The sequence below is a fragment of the Pelodiscus sinensis genome, chromosome 18 (genome assembly GCF_049634645.1).
Source record: "Pelodiscus sinensis isolate JC-2024 chromosome 18, ASM4963464v1, whole genome shotgun sequence".
Lineage (NCBI taxonomy): Eukaryota > Metazoa > Chordata > Testudines > Trionychidae > Pelodiscus > Pelodiscus sinensis.
This window is the reverse complement of record NC_134728.1, coordinates 20539285-20556907: the sequence shown is the minus strand read 5'-3', so window position 1 is coordinate 20556907 and position 17623 is coordinate 20539285. Positions and strand designations below refer to the sequence as shown.

The window sequence follows — 17623 nt, the reverse complement described above, 5'->3', positions numbered from 1 at the left end:
CAACGGCGAGCGCCCGAGCGAAGCCGAGCATGCCGGGAGCTGTAGTCCCCTAGGAGGTGAGCTGGGCTGAGCGAGCGGTGTATGCCGGGAGCTGCAGTCCGGCCTGAGGCCTGCGCTCCGCGCCGGTCCGCCGGCGGATTGGCTGCGAAGGCTACAATGGGCGGTGCTATCCGGTACTACAGTCCTTCTGATTGGCTTCCTCGCTCCCGGCGTGGTGTCGTCACTTCCTCCCCGGCCGGGCCTGCCCCCGGCGCTCATTCTCTTTAGTGTTTGCCCTGTGTCCGCCGCCTCCCTTCGCCACTGCGATTTGCCCCCCCTCTCCCAGACCCCCACCCCCCGCCTCGGGACCCGGCCAATGGACTGAGACGCCCGCCTGCCCGCCCGCAGCACCAGCCGGCCCGGGAGCCGCAGCCCAGGCAGCCAGGTGAGGGGGGCGGCTCCGGATTCCCGGGCAGGGGGACGGGGGGAGGCGGCGGGGCCTAGCGGGGGTAGCGGCGGCTCTGGTGCCTCCAGCTGTGGGGTGCGCGAGGAGGCCGGCAGCGGGGCTCCTGCTGGGCGGGCGTGGGAGTCGGTGCTCGCTAGGGAGCAGCTCGGGCAAGGGCAGGATTCCCCTTCGCCTGGCGGGCATGAGCCGGACTCGTCTTCGCGGCGAGCGGGCCGTGGGGGGCCTGGCCTGGCGTAGGGCGAGGGGGCCTGGCTCAGGTTACAGAGCGGGGCCTGGCTGAGGCTTGTGAAGGGAAGCGGGCCGCGCGGGGTAGGATTCGGCTCCCTGTCCGTGGGGGAGGCAACTGAGGGGAGTATCCCGGGCCTCGCCCCGTTAAACGCACCGACCCCCAGGTTCATAGGCAGCTGCAGCGCAAGATCCACCCCCACCTCCCGCGCATAGCGCTAGAGTGGGTGTCAGCTGCAGCATCAGCCACCCCCTTTTCCTGTCGTGACACCAGTTTTTGGTAGCTGTAACAGCAACAGGTTCCTGGGAAAGCTCTGTTCCCCCGTTACGCCTGTGGGATAGGAGCATTTGTCCAGTCCGTACCTGCTATTCCATTGTGTTAGAGCCCCGGTAGACAGTATCTTGATGCACAGATGGAAAAAATATGTAGCACTTTAAAGACTAATGAGAGAGTTTATTAGGTGATGAGCTTTCATGGGCCAGACACACTTCGTCAGATCATATTCTAAAAGAGAATTGGCATTCCTGTATATAACAGCTTTATGTGGTGTGTTTTTTTTTTTTTTTTTTTTTTTTTTGCCTAAAGAGGTGGAAGAATGTGATGTGTGAGGATGGAGAGGTTAGATCACAGTCACATACACAAAAAATGCCAGACCATCAATATAATTCTCTATCCCCTGCTTGTGTAGCAAATGTGTAAAATAGATTCATAAAGATCTTCTGAGGTTTTTTAACCCTTATAATTCTCACTTTAACATACAACTACAGTAACTTGTGGCAATGGCTGAACTATGGCGGGGGAGGAACTCCTATATTTTTGAAATAGAAATGTCATTATAGTGTTAACTATTTAAAGCTAATTGGAAATCAGTTAACCAGGTAAAAAACTTGAGTGTAGATGTCCCCTGAATAATTGATTCCCTCCCTCATCCACACACACATACTTGCACACTTCCCTGTCCAAAATCCTTATTGGGTTATACAATTTCATTTTTAACAAAACTGTACTGTGTATGTGTGTAAGTTTAAAAAAAAACCCACTAACATCAATAGCTTTTGACAGCCAGGCTTCTCGAATGTTTCATATCTTCAATTTTTTTTTCCTGTGTTGGTCTCTGTCAAGTCAATCTGCAGATGTTAAACTATCTACAGATTTACCTATATCAGCACAATTGCACAGATACAATTACAGGATGAGAGGTAAATTTAAAAAGTGGGCTGCTTGTATCATGATGTCATTGAATAATATACATTTTATCCTACAAATGTCTGGATTTTTAAAGCCCCATTTAATAGTCTTTATTGGTAAATTTAGAAATTGTGAAAGTGGTTTGATTATTTTTGCACATTTATAATTCAAAAAAGAGGAGTTAATTTTATTTGTTATAACAAGACTTTCAACAGTTGCACTGATAAATTTTCATAGACATAAAGATATATTTATGATGCAGGTAGGTCTCTTGATTATTTTATTGGACTGGACTAATAACTAAAAAAAATGTGCTTGTAATGTTTTAGAAAAATAAATGTTTCATTTTAATTATTTTTGTGATAGCGTAAACTGTTAGCATTTAAAGGCTTACGTGTTATCTCAGTTATCATTAATCCACATCCTCTCTCCTGGGTGTTGTCTTCTCTGTTTGTGAAGCAATATGTAAATATCACCTATTTTAATTATTTTTAGCTCTATTTTATACTGACACAGATATTAGCTTTTGAGGGTTTTTTTTTTTTTTTTCTTTGATTTATAGAAAGTTGTCCAGATATGCAACCTTGCTCAGTTAGTGTTTTTGCATTCTGGTAACTCATTTTTTCCTGTAATTGATAGAGAACGAGAGGCCAGTGTCCTTTTTTGACAGGTATTTAATCTTTCAATAATAAATCTTTGTCTAGTCTACTTTAACACTAGTTATAAAAGTTAAATACTCAGTCCCATCAGAGCTGCTTCATACTGTAGGTTAAGCCATGGTCGCTGAGGTTTGATTTACACCTAAAACCCCGGTCAACCTAGTTATATTGTTCAAGGCTGGGGGAGGGGAGGGAGAGATTGACCCAGTTAGGTCATCGCTTTTGCCTGCCTTCCCCAAAGTGTAGGCCAGCGAAAGAATTCTTCCATCGACATAGGTACTGCCTCTTCTGTGAAAGAAAAAACATTATTTTAATGCAATAAGTGTCTGCAGCTGTTTTTCTATAGTATAGGCATGCCCTGATATAGATTATTGTGGAATATTTTGTAAAGTGATCTAACTCTTCAGAGCTATTGGAGTTTGTGGAAATTTGGACTTGAGGTTCCAATAATGATTTGGTGTAGAGGGGGAAGAAAGGAAAGGAGAGAGGAGCATCATCAATTCCTGCAGTATTTAACCTTTCATGTTTAAAAAAGTGTTAGCTTTTATAGTCATAAGGAAAATCCAACTTTGTAATGTGGTTCTGTCTTCCTGGGTTTGCAGACAGCAGACTTAATCGGTTTCATTGTTGCCATTGTGTTCTTACTACTATAAGTGAAACTGATGATCATGTTTTTGCCTTTGTCATGGCTACTTGGAAAAGTTGTGAACAGGCAGGATGATGAAACAAATGACACAAGGCGAATATAGAAGTGGAAGCTGAGTGAAGACTAGAGTAAGAGTGCTTTGAGGAGTCTAGAGGAGATGTAAAGTAATGGATTCTTCCATACAGTCAGGAGACTTGAGATAAGGGAAGAGGTTGATACCTATTACCCTTAACTACCCAGAGGCTGATATTGGAAACAATAATAGCATCTTTTTTGGTAGCCACCAGCCATCAAATTAGAAATGGGCATCAAGTGAACATTGGATGAATTCCTAAATCACACTGCTGCATCTTGGGCACATCTAATATATTGTACAGATCTCTGGAAGACCCAAGAGTCATTTTGTACACATTAACAAAATGTGTATATTTTTCCTGGCATTAAGGTATTCATTTATTATAAGTCCTGAGTGGGGTTCAGGAACAGCACTTTGCATGAATTCCCACACCCTCTACTCCGGCTTTATGGGAGGTTGTTCTTCTCACTTGTTGGGATAACTAGAATATTAAAATTTACTAGCCTATGTGGGCATCAGGTAATTTTTCAAGATCTCAATTTTTGGGCTTCAGTTAGTCAGCACTGCTATTTCTACTAAGGTTTCAGAGGTGTCTGATTGCATGTTTCGGTTTTTCATATGGTGAGTGTTGAGTACTAATAAATCATAAAGAAAGTGATATGAAAGCCATTCCTTCAAAACTGCAGATGTCACCAAAATCCTACTCCTCTGTAGACTTTGATAACTTGGGGAAGTCACTTAGCCTCTCTGTGTCGCTGATCCCCATCTATAAAATGAGATAATACCACTCTGTATTTCACAGGGACGTTGTGATAATACATTAGACTGTGAGACAAATAGGTATTGTTATAATGGGGGCATGTAAGTGTCAGATAAGAAATTTATTTAAACCTAAGTTCAATTTGTCTTCTGTGTTAAGGGGCAAAAACATGACTATTCCTGCTCTTGAACTGAAGTTCTCCATATTTCGTTTAATAATAGCTTCTGTTTTATATTTTATACCTCTGAACAGGAATTTGTTGCTGATTAAAAGAAATAATTCAGTCTACAGCATAATTTACACTTTAGACTTTTCTTTAGTTTTTAGCTGATTACCGTAGCACACAAAATAGTCTGCTTTACTGTGCCATATCAGTTACTGTTTTTTATTTCCTTGCTTTTTCTGAAAGCCAATTGAGTATTTAAAATTAGAAGAAAATTAGCTATTCCCTTCAAACAAATGACACAAATGTTTAGAAGAGGCTTTCTAGGAACACGCAAGTTTCAATTAGCTTCTAATATAGTGATTCCCAAACTCAGGGTCATGGTGCAGTACTGGGTTGCAGGATGTGGGGTACTGGGTTTGCAGCTGGAGCTTGAGGGTGGGGGCAAAGCTCCCTGGCAGCCTCCTGGCGAGCTCTGCAGTGGGGGAGAGCTCCAGCTGTGGTAGGGAAAATTGTAAAAAAGATAGTTATTGGGTGTGGGCATAAGCAATTTTTCCCAACTGGGTTACAGGAGAAAAAGTTTGAAAACCACTGTTCTAATAGATTTATGTTCTGTATAATTGCAGACTATTTGATTTATCAACTGTTTGATAACAAGTGTGGTGATGGAGTGGATGATATTTAACCGCAGAGGACATTTAATAGTGTTACCAACATAACATGTTGGTTTTGTGTTAGTCATTTGAAATTAAGAATTAAAAACAGACCTATTTCTAGAGCCTCTTATTCGTTTAAAAATCATTCTATCAGAATGCATGAAAAATATGTAACAATCAGTTAAATGTTTAACTTCATAAACCTGTCCTAGTAATTCTTCTTCTGCCTTACGTCACTCTGAAGATTGTCACTGTACAAGTGACAGATGTTCATAATATATTAGCTTTTATTATATTTGTGATTGAAGAATTCTTTTAGTTTTTAAAAATTGAAGAGGACTATAACATCTCAATTTAGTGATTGTTTCTGTAAGATGCTGTATTTGTCTACTAATATTTTTCTGATTAGTTTTTTACTAAATATCCGAAGTGTAGAATAAGTAGAATTTGCTCATCTAAGAAAGATGGCTAGAAATGTTAGTATTTCTTGTATATTTCTCATTTATGTAGAATGAGAATTCCTTGTCCACTATTATTAAGAATGTAAATGAGGCGCAGCGCTATTCACCACTTTGCCTTATTTGCATATTTTCTTGCGCAAGAGGGGGCAGTCTAGACATAGCCTTTTGGATTTATTTTCAGTCTTGACTTATGTCGAAACAGTCATTGCAGTACCAAGAGACCATCCATCTTCTCTGATAAAATAGTAGGAAATAATTGAGTAAGAAACAAATTTTGATTTTCAAAACCTCAGAAGTAAAACTGGACATGCTATGTGTAATGTCTGCTAGAAAAAAACTAAACATATGGAGTAGGATTGGTCTCAATGGAAATTGCAAATGACTGTTGTGATCTTAGTACTGAACGTGTTTCTTCCTTTTAAAAAAACAAACAAATCCTGGCATTTAATTACATAATTTTAAACACGTGATGTGACCAAGTTTGAACATTGAAATTATTGCTTTAATGTTACTTAAATTTAAAATCTTTGTGTGCATTAAATCCGTAGGGAATTTTTGCTAATCAGTTTATCTGTTACCTCTACTTTCTCCTTTTCCTACTTCTACCACATGATATCTGTATATGGCACAAAAAGTCATTCAGAAATATTAGCCCTGACTTGGGGTCTGATTTTGTAGTCAATAGTGAAATAAAACTCACCTTGAAGTAAAGGGTATGTAGATTGATTTGTAGTTATTAAGTATTTTCTACTGAACCAAACTTTATAAAAACTCTGCAGTACAATGCCAGAGCCAGCACTTTAATCAATAATACTGTGTGCATAACTGTTAATATAACTTTTAAAGATGGTTGCAGAAATCAATTTTTGAATAAGGCTATCTGGTATTTGTTTCTCTGCTTAGTGCATGGCAATACACTGATTTTGTGGAGGAGGCATACTGTTGCCTACCTCATCTTAGGCCTCCCATATTAGATCACATGTCAGTGAGCTCAGGCCTTGCTGTGAAGGGGGTATGTCATATTTGTAAGCAACCCTTATAGCCAGACAGAGAAGAATTGATGGATTCCATTATTCCAGTCATCCCTCTTAAGACTACGTCCCTCTGTCAGCAGAGGGATATAAAAGAGGCACTTTGAAAGTGCAAATGAAGCGGGGACTTAAATATCCCGCACTTCATTTGCGTAATTACATCATGGCGCTCTTTCGAACAAGTGTTATTTCGAAAGTAAAACTGCAGTCTAGCTGTGGTTCTTTCGAAAATGGCAGGCTTTTTTGAAAGATCCTGTACACCTTAAAAAATATTAAAATCCCCGCTTCATTTGCACTTTCGAATTGCCTCATTTACATCCCTTTGCCGACAGAGGGATGTAGTCTAGATGTAGCCTAAGTCTAAGGCTTGATCTAAACGTAAAAGTAGTTTGACATAGCTGTTATCAGTCAGGGATAGGGAAACCATATCTCTGATCAACATAGGTATTCTGACCTAAACCCCCAGCTTGGACACAGCTAAATTGATGAAAGAATGCTTCCATCAGCACAGCTGCTATAGCTCATGAAGGTGGTATTCCTCATATCTTGACAGGAAAACTTCTTCCATTGGTGTAGGCTGCATTTACGTTAGAGGGTTGTGCTGGTATATAGCTGTGGCAATGTAGTTTTTGTACAATAGGCATCCCTAAGGAACGTTACTTAGGATTAGGGAATGGGAACAGGAGGAGGAGTGTTGTCAAATCAAGCTGTACTACTTCTGCAGAAATGTATATGTGGAGCTAGCATTTTTCTGAAAATCAGTTCCAACATTTCCAAGCCATCTTCACTCTCAGCTACTCTTTGGGCAATGTTGCCTTCATATTCAGATGTTTCTTCATTTTGCCTGATGATTAACTGCTTATTGCTTAAATTAAAGAATACCCTACAATACTCCAGTAGCTTCACAAAGCAAATTACTAATGCTGCATTTTTTTTTTCTCTTTAGGCTTTCTCCAACATAAATACTCCCCTTGGAACTAAAACCAAAACTTCACTGTCCCTGGGTCACCTAAAGGTACAGGAAACATTAAACCTACAGTTCAATAACTTTTAGTACTAATTGTAACCTCCTTGAATATTATGTAAAAATAATAGACGGTAGCTGGCAATATTCTGTTACGAAGGGGAAAAGACCATTTCCCACCCTCCTCATGCACACTGTAGCTTATCTGAAACACCTTTAATAATTTTGGCACTAAAGAAATTCAGAAGGATCATTTGCTTGAAAAAATTACTTTCTTGCATAACTTTCTTGCATAAATTTGATAATTTTTGTCTGAGTGAAATGAGGTTGTAAACTCAACTTGATGATATTACTCTGGATGTAACATGATAATTATTGAATATCATTTCTGATCATTTCCAAAGTTTCAGGGAATATTGTAGGCAGCAATGGGGAGAATCTTGTTGATTTTGACAAAAATTGGAAAACCAGGTTGGGGAAATCAGAGATGTACAGTCTCTGGTATCTGATTAGCAAACCCATCAAGTTTAATGGGCTCTGTAGTTGTTTATATAACAAAGAACTGTTTGATAGAGAACACCATTACCAGGGCTTGCTGAGCCGCGGCGAGTCCCGCTCGCCTGCCACGCTGTCCGGCGTTCTGCGCATGAGCAGATCGCCCAAACCCAGCACTTCCAGGATGTAATCTACTTGCCATGGGTGAGTAGATTACATAGATTGTCGAGCCCTGACCATTACCTTCTGGGATAGCAACATTCCCCATCTAGCCAAAGACTCAAAGTATTAGTAAAAAAAAAAAGTGCATCAGAAGCAGAAAGTCTGCTAAGCAGCCAATGGGGGCCACTGGATGATTGAGGTGCTAAAGGGGCTCTTGGGGACGATAAAGATATTGGGGAGGGACTAAATGAATTATTTTAATTGATCTTCATTTCTGAGGAGATTTATAAACCTGAGACATTCTTTTTGGCTGACAACTGTCTCAGACTGAGGTGTCATTAGAAAAAGTTTTGGAACAAATTGATAAACTGAACTAAGAAGTCACCAGGATCAGATAATACTCATGCAGTAATTCTGAAGGAACTCAAATGTGAAATTGCAGAACTACTGACTTTGGTTTGTAATTGATAGTTTAAATCTGTTTCAGTACCAAATGATGAGGGTAGCTAGTGACAGCAATATTTAGAAAGGACTCCAAGTTGATCCTGACAATGACTGACTGGTAAGCCTAACTTCAGTAATGGGCCAACTGGTTGAAACTATAATAAAATTTGTCAGATGCATGAATGAACAAAATTGTTGGGGGGGGGGGAATATAAACATTGTTTTTGTAAAGGGAAATCATGCCTCACCACTAGAATTTTTTGAGGGAGTCAACAAGCGTGGGGACAAGGGGGATCCAGTGGAAATAATATACTTACATTTTCAGAAAGCTTTTGATAGGGCCCCTCACCAAAGGCTCTTAAGCAAAGTCAGCTGTCATGGAATAAGAGGGAAGATCCTGTCATGGATTGGTAAGTGGTTAAAAGATAGGAAACAAAGGATGGGTATAAATGGTCAGTTTTCAGACTGGAGAGAGGTAAATGGTGATGTCCCCCAGGGTCTGTATTGGGACTCGTCCTATTCAAAAAATTCATAAAAGATATGATAAATGTGAAGTGGCGGCATTTGCAGATATACATCTACTCAAGATAGTTCAGTCCCAAGCAGAATGCAAGAGTGTCAAAAGAGTTTCTCAAAACTGGGTGACTGGGCAGCAAAATAGCAGATGACATGTAATGTTGATAAATGCAAATTAATGCACGTTGGAAAATATCCCAACTAGACATAAAATGATGGGGTCTAAATTAACAGTTACCACTTACAGATCTTTGATTCATTGTGGACAGTTCTTACATAAGAACGGCCGTACTGGGTCAGACCAAAGGTCCATCTAGCCCAGTAGCCTGTCTGCCGACAGTGGCCAGCACCAAGTGCCCCAGAGAGGGTGGACCAAAGACAATGATCAAGCGATTTGTCTCCTGCCATCCCTCTCCAGCCTCTGACAAACAGAGGCCAAGGACACATTTTATCCCCTGGCTAATAGCCTTTTATGGACCTAACCTCCATGAAATTATCTAGCTTCTCTTTAAACTCTATTATAGTCCTAGCCTTCACAGCCTCCTCTGGTAAGGAGTTCCACAGGTTGACTACACGCTGTGTGAAGAAAAACTTTCTTTTTATTAGTTTTAAACCTGCTACCCATTAATTTCATTTGTTATCCTTTAGTTCTATTTAGGGAACTAATAAATAATTTTTCTTTATCGGCCCTCTCCACACCACTCATGATTTTATAGACCTCTATCATATCCCCCCTCAGTCTCCTCTTTTCTAATCTGAAAAGTCCCATTTGCTTTAACCTCTCCTCATATGGGACCCGTTCCAAACCCCTAATAATTTTAGTTGCCCTTTTCTGAACCCTTTCCAAGGCCAAAATATCTTTTTTGAGGTGAGGTTCTTTGAAAACATCCACTCAATGTCAAAAAGCAAACAGAATGTTGGGGATCATTAGGAAAGGGATAGCTAATAAGAAAATAGCATTGCCTGTATATACATCCATGGTATATCCACACCTTAAATACTGCTTGTGGGTGTAGTTGACTCATCTTAGGAAAAGGTTCAGAAAAGGACAACAAAAATTATGGAACAACTTCAATGTGAGGAGAGATTAATAAAACTGGGACTTTTCAGCTTGGAAAGGAGACTGGGGGGCGGAGAGAGGGAATATGATAGAGGTTTATAAAATCAAGACTTTGTGGGGAAATAAATAAATGTGGTTTACTCCTCATAAAACAAGAACTGGGGGGGGGGAGTGTCTCACCAAATGAAATTAATAGGTAACACATTTAAAACAAACAAAGGGAATATTTTTTTTTTACACAACACACGAACAACTTGACAGAATGTTATGAAGGCCAAGGCTATAATAGGGTTCAAAAAAGAACTAGATAAGTTCATGGAGAAGAGGTCCATCAATGGCTCCTAGCCAGGATGGGTTAGAAATGGACAATGGATGGATCACGTGATCATTCCCTCTGGGGCACCTGGAATTGATCACTGCTAGAAGATTGGATACTGGATTAGATGGACCTTCAGTCTAACCTATTGTGGCCTTTCTTATCTAAACTCTGCCTGTCATTCCAGCGGCATTTAAAATGTTGATGCCCTGAATGCCTTATCTCCTTGGCGGAAAGAAAAAAACTAATTTAATAAACTAAAAATGATATATACTTAACAATTTACATACTTCCCCAATCTAAAAGGAGGTGGGGAGAGAAGGGTGGTAATGTGGAACTGAGGGAATGGAAGAAACAAGAGGCCTTTGGTGTGTGCTTGACATACAGAAACTACAAAACATGATTTTGATCTAAAAGTGTCTTAATGAAAAAAGGAGTGGGATTCGGAACAATCAGGTGTATGCTTCTGTACTCTGCCTCTGTGATTATTTCAATTTTCAGTTTTGTTATCCATATCTCCCGGGGTCACCTACAATTTTTTGAGTATTTGCTATCAAAGAAAGACCTCTAGGAGTGTAAAATGTTTTTTAAATGAATTTTTGAAGGCAGATGATAAGCAATTATCTGTGTTTTCACCTAATACATGAGTATTGTCTTCATTTTCTACTTCACTTAAAATGAGCTAGTTATGAAATGTCTATCCCCTTCTGTCTCAAGTTTTCTGTTGGGAGTGGCAACCTAAAACTTTCTAAATTTCTGTTACAGGACACTTGCTGCCTTAATTTGTAACAGTTATTGCCTATATCTTTCATAGATTCTAAAACATGGCCTGTAATTAAGCTTTTACTTTGAGTGGAGTGAGTCACTGTAGCATAATGAGCACCTTGTTCAAATCAGAGTAGATTGAGATATGTGAGTGATTAAGTTTCACCAGTAAAAGGACACCTTGCTTTGTGCACTGTTGTTTAGATTTGTCAAACTATTTTTCAAATTTGATATTACAAAGTATATATATATGCTATATAAGTCATATCTGGACCATTCCTATATCTCATTGTTTGCAGTACTAGAAGTGGAAATAAATTGAGACTTCTAAAAAACTATATAGAATTAAATAGCTGCTGCGCAAGAAGGATTAATTCTTGAACACACGAGTTCTAGGCTTTCCCTCCAATGAGAATAAGTGTTGATGCTCACATATTTCCAGACTGGTAATGTCTGTGCATCTGGCAAGTTATCATGCAGTTGGAGTATAAATATAAATGGGCTTTGCTTGAACGATCAAACTACGTAACAACAATTGTATCAAACAAGTTATATGTAGGCATATAAAATCCTGTTTAACCAGTTATCCAATTAAAGGAGGATGTGCAGGAGGGCTCTCCTGCCCACCACTGGGCTGGAATGCCCCCCCTTTGCCACAGGCAGAGGCTACACCAACCAAGATGCTGGAGCAGCCACTGTCTATAACAGGCCCCCTCCAGGGCTGGAGCAACTCCCTGCCCATGGCAGGAGGGGAGCTGTTCCAGCTAGGATGTGAACGTGTATCCTCCCGAGCTAATTGGTTAACCCTCACAGTTACACACAGGCCCTCTTTCCCCATCCCCTCTGCGCTGCTGCCTTCATATAAGAGGCAGTGTGGGGGACAGGTGGGAGATAACATCCCTAGTTCCAGCCCCACCAGTTAACCTTAACCGGTAAGCCTCACTTATTATGGGTGAGGTTTATTGGTTACCCAGTTAAACTTTCACATTGCTAGCTATATCTGTGTACAAATAAGCATTCATTTTGTTTAAAAATGCAGAGATAAAAAAGGTTAATTTAAAATATTTCACCTGTAATGCTATTCAGTTTTTTCTTATAAAAAAAGGGGGCAAATACATCTTTAGGTGTGTGTAGAGCAGTGTTTCCCAACCAGGGTTCAGCGGAAACCTGTGGTTCCGCAGACCATCGTCAGGGGTTCCGTGAGAAATCATTGAACAAATAAATACAGTAAACTTCCGATAATTCGGCACCTTTAGGACCCAGGGGGTGCCGGATTATCAGATATGCCGGACTGTCAGAAGGGGGGGCTATGAGGGGTCTGGAGTGGGGTGGGAGGGGATGCCACCCCAGACCCCTCATAGCCCCCCCTTACGATAGTCAGGCTCTGCCCCAGACGTCCCTGATTCAGCCTCTGCTGGTTAGTTTCAGCAGCAGCTGAATCGGGGAAGCCTGCAATAGAGCAGCCGGGGTGCTGCCGGGACGGCGCTGCCAAAGGACGGCGCTGCAGGACCAACCCGGCAGGACCCCAGCTGCTCTGCCCCAGATGTCCCCGAGTCAGCTGCTGCTGAAACAGATCAGCGGCTGATTCCAGGAAGCCCCAGGCAGAGCTGCTCTGCCCGGGGCTTCCTGGAATCAGCCGCTGATCTGTTTCAGCAGCGGCTGACTTGGGGACCCCTGGGGCAGAGCAGCTGGGGTCCTGCCGGGTTGGTCCCGCAGCCCCGAGGGGCGGTGCTACCAGACCAACACGGCAGCACCCCTGCTGTTCTGCCCCAGGTGTCTGGATTCAGCCTGCTGGTGAAACTGACGTTGCTGGTCAGTTTCAGCAGCGGCTGAATCAGGGACCCCGGGGCAGAGCAGCTGGGGTCCTGCCGGGTTGGTCCTGCAGCGCTGTCCTTTGGCGCTGCGGGACCAACCTGGCAGCACTCCAGCTGCTCTGCCCCAGGCATCCCCAAGAGCAGCTGGGGTGCTGCCGGGTTGGTCCCGCAGCCCCGAGGGGCAGCGCTACGAGACCAACTGAGCAGCACCCCAGATGCTCTGCTCCCGGCTTCCCCGATTCAGCTGCTGGTCAGTTTCAGCAGCAGCTGAACGGGGGAAGCGTGTCCGGCTCCCCCAGCACTTCTGGGTTCCTGATGGTGCCGGAGCATTGGATGCTGGACTAATGGAGTTTTACTGTAACATTTTTTTTCTTAAAGTGTAAGCTGACACACAAAAAACAGCTCTTTACAAATACATTTTCTTGACAATAATTTAGCAGTAATTGAATTGCTCTCCCTGCTGTCAACTTTTTCTGGCCAAGCAAACGTCTTCATAGGGAGGGGTTCCTCAGGCTATGACAAATTATGTTAAGGGTTCCTCCATGGGGAAAAAGGTTGGGAATCACTGGTGTAGGGGGACAGTTGGCTGGCATCAGGTAAATGTTGAGAGATAACTGTAGCTATACTTCAAGTGAAGCTTTAGCTCATTATGTATTCTTTCAAATCTCTAATTTGGGCAGACATTACTGCCACCTGGAAACAGTAATAGGAGGAATTGCTCATAATTTTGTTTGGTACAATTTTCTGGCCTGCTAAATTGCCAACATTATGCACTGAGGCCTCTATAATAAGGTTCAGTTACTATATAGCATTTTTGATCTCTAGATTCAAAGCCCTTTACAAAGGAAGGATGGGTAATCGTTTTCCCATTTTATAGATGTGGAAATTGAGACACAGAAAAATGCATTGTGATTCCATTTACATTAAATGCTGTTACTCAGTTTCTTCTGAGATTGGAAATCTCATCTCAAGTTCCCAGAGGGTAAACAAAGGCTGAGCTCTTTCAAGTTGTTTGAAAGTTGGGGCAGTGGACTTTGCAATGCTTGGAGAGGAGGTAAGCTAAATAAGATTGCTCTAAGCAAAGAGGTAAACTTTCATCATCCCAAACCCTGCTTATTGAACATGAGTGCACAGCCAGGGCTTTGTCTAAAACTTGAGCAATTGGTTCATAGGCTGAAAAGAAGCAGCAGGTTAGGTATGATCTTACCAACATGTTTATAATTTTGTTTTCTGAATCTGGAATGTGAACAGCTCAAGACTGTTCACATTTGAATTAGTTTCTAAAATCTTATGGCTTCACACCCTGTACTTAGACAAGTCTGCCATAACCCTAATAGTCAATCTTAAGCATTATTCTATATACAGGTATTTCAAGTATGGATGTCAGTGATTAAGGGCAGGCTGGAGCAGTTCTCCTCCCACACCTGTTTTAAGTGGTTAATTGGTTAAATGTTTATAATATTAATTGGTTAATTAAGGGGTTGGCAACCTATGGCTCACTTAAGAGTCAAATATAATTCGTGGCTTGAGCTTAGCCCTGCTTTGCTTCCCCCTGCAACAGGGAGCCCACACTGGCCTCCAGCCTCATGCCCCCTGCAAGACTGGAGCCACCTGCCATGGGGAGGGGGTGGAGAAAGCCCTAAGCTTTGCTGTGTGACTGGGGAAGAAGCATGCCCTCCCCTGCTGCTCCATTGGTCAGAATATGGCCAGTGGAACAGTGGGAAACCATGCCTGGGACAGCGAGCCTGAGAGCAGTGCAGGGTGCAGAAACAAGTAAGTGCTGCCCAGACCCTGTGCTCCTCCCTCCCCTGTTCCATAGAGACTCTGTGCCCCCAGCCTGTTCTTTGCACCTACCCACACCCTGCTCCTGCACCCTCTTCCCTGGCCAGAGTCCTACTCCTGCACCTTATCTTCCATGCAGATCCTGCACCCCCATCCCTATCCCACTCACTGGCAGCTCTGTCCCACACACTGGGCCCCAGCCTGTGGGGCTTACAAAATCCACTAATCCTGGAACCCCAGAAGAGTTAATCTGGCTTGAGGCCTTGAACCTCTTTCTTCTCCTCTCCCTACCCCCCATATGGGACTGGAGTGCCAGGGGAATGAGGTGTTTCAGTTGGGGGCTACATCAGTGAGGGTTGGGCTTTTTAGAGGGATTGGATTTTCTGCTTCTCACTTGTGTGGTCCCCAGCTGATTTTTCTTTGGAGAGGGCTTTTGTTTCTTCGACCATGGGACTCTGTTCCAGGCACAAGGATTGTTAGGAAGAGATGGGATCCACCTAACCAAGAGAGGAAGGAGCATCTTCGCGGGTAGGCTTGCAAACCTAGTGAGGAGGGCTTTAAACTAGGTTCGGTGACCAAAACCCTGAAGGGAGTGGGAAAGTCGAATACCGGGAAGAAATGCAAAGAGGAACGAGCAAGAAAGGAGGACCCCTGATTCGAATGGAGAAGATAGGGTGATCAACTGGTTATCTGAGGTGTTTGTACACTAATGCGAGATGCCTGGACAACAAACAGGAAGAACTAGAGGCCCTGGCCCAGTCCAAGAAATATGATTTAATTGGGATAACAGAGACTTGGTGGGATGACTCGCATGACTGGAGCGCTGTCATAGAAGGGTATAGACTGTTCAGGAAGGACAGGCAGGGGAGAGAAGGAGTTGCACTATATATAAGAGAACACTATGATTTTTATTTTTTTATAATGGAGATTGCCTATCTCCTAGAACTGGAAGGGACCTTGAAAGGTCATCGAGTTCAGTCCCCTGCCTTCACAGCAGGACCAAGTATCATCCCTGACAATTTTTGCCCCAAATCCCTAAATGGCCTTCACAAGGATTGAACTCACAACCCTGGGTTTAGCAGGCCAATGCTCAAACCACTGAGCTATCCTGATTGCTCAGAATTCCAGGATATAGAGGGAGAAAAACCTGTTGAAAGTCTATGGGTTAAGTTTAGAGGTGCAAACAACAGCAGTGATGTTGTGGTTGGTGTCTACTACAGGCCACTGAATCAGGTGGATGAGGTAGATGAGGCTTTCTTCGGACAACTGAGAGAAGCTTCCAGATTGCAGGCCGTGGTTCTCGTGGGGGACTTTAATCACCCTGATATCTGTTGGGAGACCAATACGGCAGTACACAGGCAGTCCAGGAAGTTTTTGGAGAATGTTGGGGATAAATTCTTGGTACAAGTGCTGAAGGATCCAACCAGGGGCCGTGCGCAGCTTGACCTTCTGCTCACAAACAGGGAGGAAGTAGCAGTGGGTGACAACCTCGGAAGCAGTGATCATGATATGGTAGATCTCAGGATCCTGACCAAAGGAAGAAAAGAGAGTAGTAAAATACACACCTTGGACTTCAGAAAAGCAGATTTTGACTCACTCAGAGACCTGATGGGCAGAATCCCCTGGGATTCTAACATGAAGGGGAAAGGAGTATTTTAAAGAAGCAGTATTTTAAAGAAGCCTTATCGAAGGCACAGAAAGAAATCATCCCGATGCATAGCAAGAGAGGCAAACATGGTAAGAGACCGGATTGGCTTACGGGGGAAATCCTTGGTGAACTTAAGCACAAAAAGGAAGCTTACAAAAAGTGGAAACTTTGACAAATGACCAGGGAGGGGTATAAATGTATAGCTCGAGAATGCCGGGGGGTTATCAGGAAGGCGAAAGCGCAATTGGAATTGTAACTGACAAAGGATGTGAAGGATAACAAGAAAGGTTTCTACAGGCATGCTAACAAGAAGGTGATCAGAGGAGGTGTGGGGCCCCTACTGGATGAAGGAGGTAACCTAGTGAAAGATGATGCGGGGAAAGCTGAAGTACTCAATGCTGTCTTTTCCTCTGTATTCACGGACAGGGTTGGCTCCCGGACTAATGCGCTAAGTGACGCAAGGTAGGATGAAGCTGGACAGTCCTTGGTGGGTAAAGAACAGGTTAGGAACTATTTAGAAAAGCTAAACATACACAAATCCATGGGTCCAGACTTAATGCATCCAAGGGTACTGAGGGAGTTGGCAAATGTCATTGAGGAACCTTTGGCCATTATCTTTGAAAAGTCTTGGAGATCGGGAGAGATCCCTGATGAGTGGAAAAAAGCAAATGTAGTGCTCATCTTCAAAAAAGGGAAGAAGGATGATCCAGGGAACTATAGGCTGGTCAGTCTTACCTCAGTTCCTGGAAAAATCGTGGACAGGATCCTTAAGGAATTCATTTTGAGGCACTTGGAAGAGAGGAAAGTGATCAGGAATAGTCAGCATGGATTCACAAAGGGCAAGTTGTGCCTGACCAATCTGATTAGCTTCTATGATGAGGTAACTGGCTCTGTGGACATGGGAAAGTCAGTGGATGTTATATACCTTGACTTTAGTAAGGCTTTTGATACGGTCTCCCACAATATTCTTGCCTGCAAGTTAAGGGACTGTGGATTGGATAAATGGATGGTAAGATGGATAGAAAAATGGCTAGAAGGCCGGGCCCAGCGGGTAGTGATCAACGGCTCGATGTCAGGTTGGCGGTCGGTTTCTAGCGGAGTGCCCCAAGGTTCAGTTCTAGGACTACTTTTGTTCAATATCTTTATTAATGACCTGGAGGAGGGGATGGATTGCACCCTCAGCAAGTTTGCGGATGACACTAAACTGGGGGGAGAGGTAGATACGCTTGAGGGCAGAGATAGGGTCCAGAGTGACTTAGACAAATTGGAGGATTGGGCCACAAGAAATCTGATGAGGTTCAACAAGGACAAGTGCAGAGTCCTGCACTTGGGACGGAAGAATCCCA

At 42.9% G+C, this 17623-nt stretch overlaps 1 protein-coding gene across 6 annotated transcripts in view; it reads left to right on the top strand.

Moving 5' to 3' along the window:
• The first annotated feature begins 258 nt into the window (after positions 1-258).
• Positions 259-17623, top strand: part of STAU1 (staufen double-stranded RNA binding protein 1) — a 54839-nt gene continuing 37474 nt past the window's right edge. For 4 of the 6 annotated variants that reach the window (XM_075901233.1, XM_075901232.1, XM_075901229.1 and 1 more), the window contains exons 1-2: positions 261-424; positions 7258-7326. The gene's annotated coding sequence lies outside the window, so the exon portion shown is untranslated. Of the gene's footprint in view, positions 425-7257; positions 7327-17623 lie in introns of all 6 variants that reach the window. The other 2 variants (XM_075901234.1, XM_075901231.1) reach the window with 2 other exon arrangements.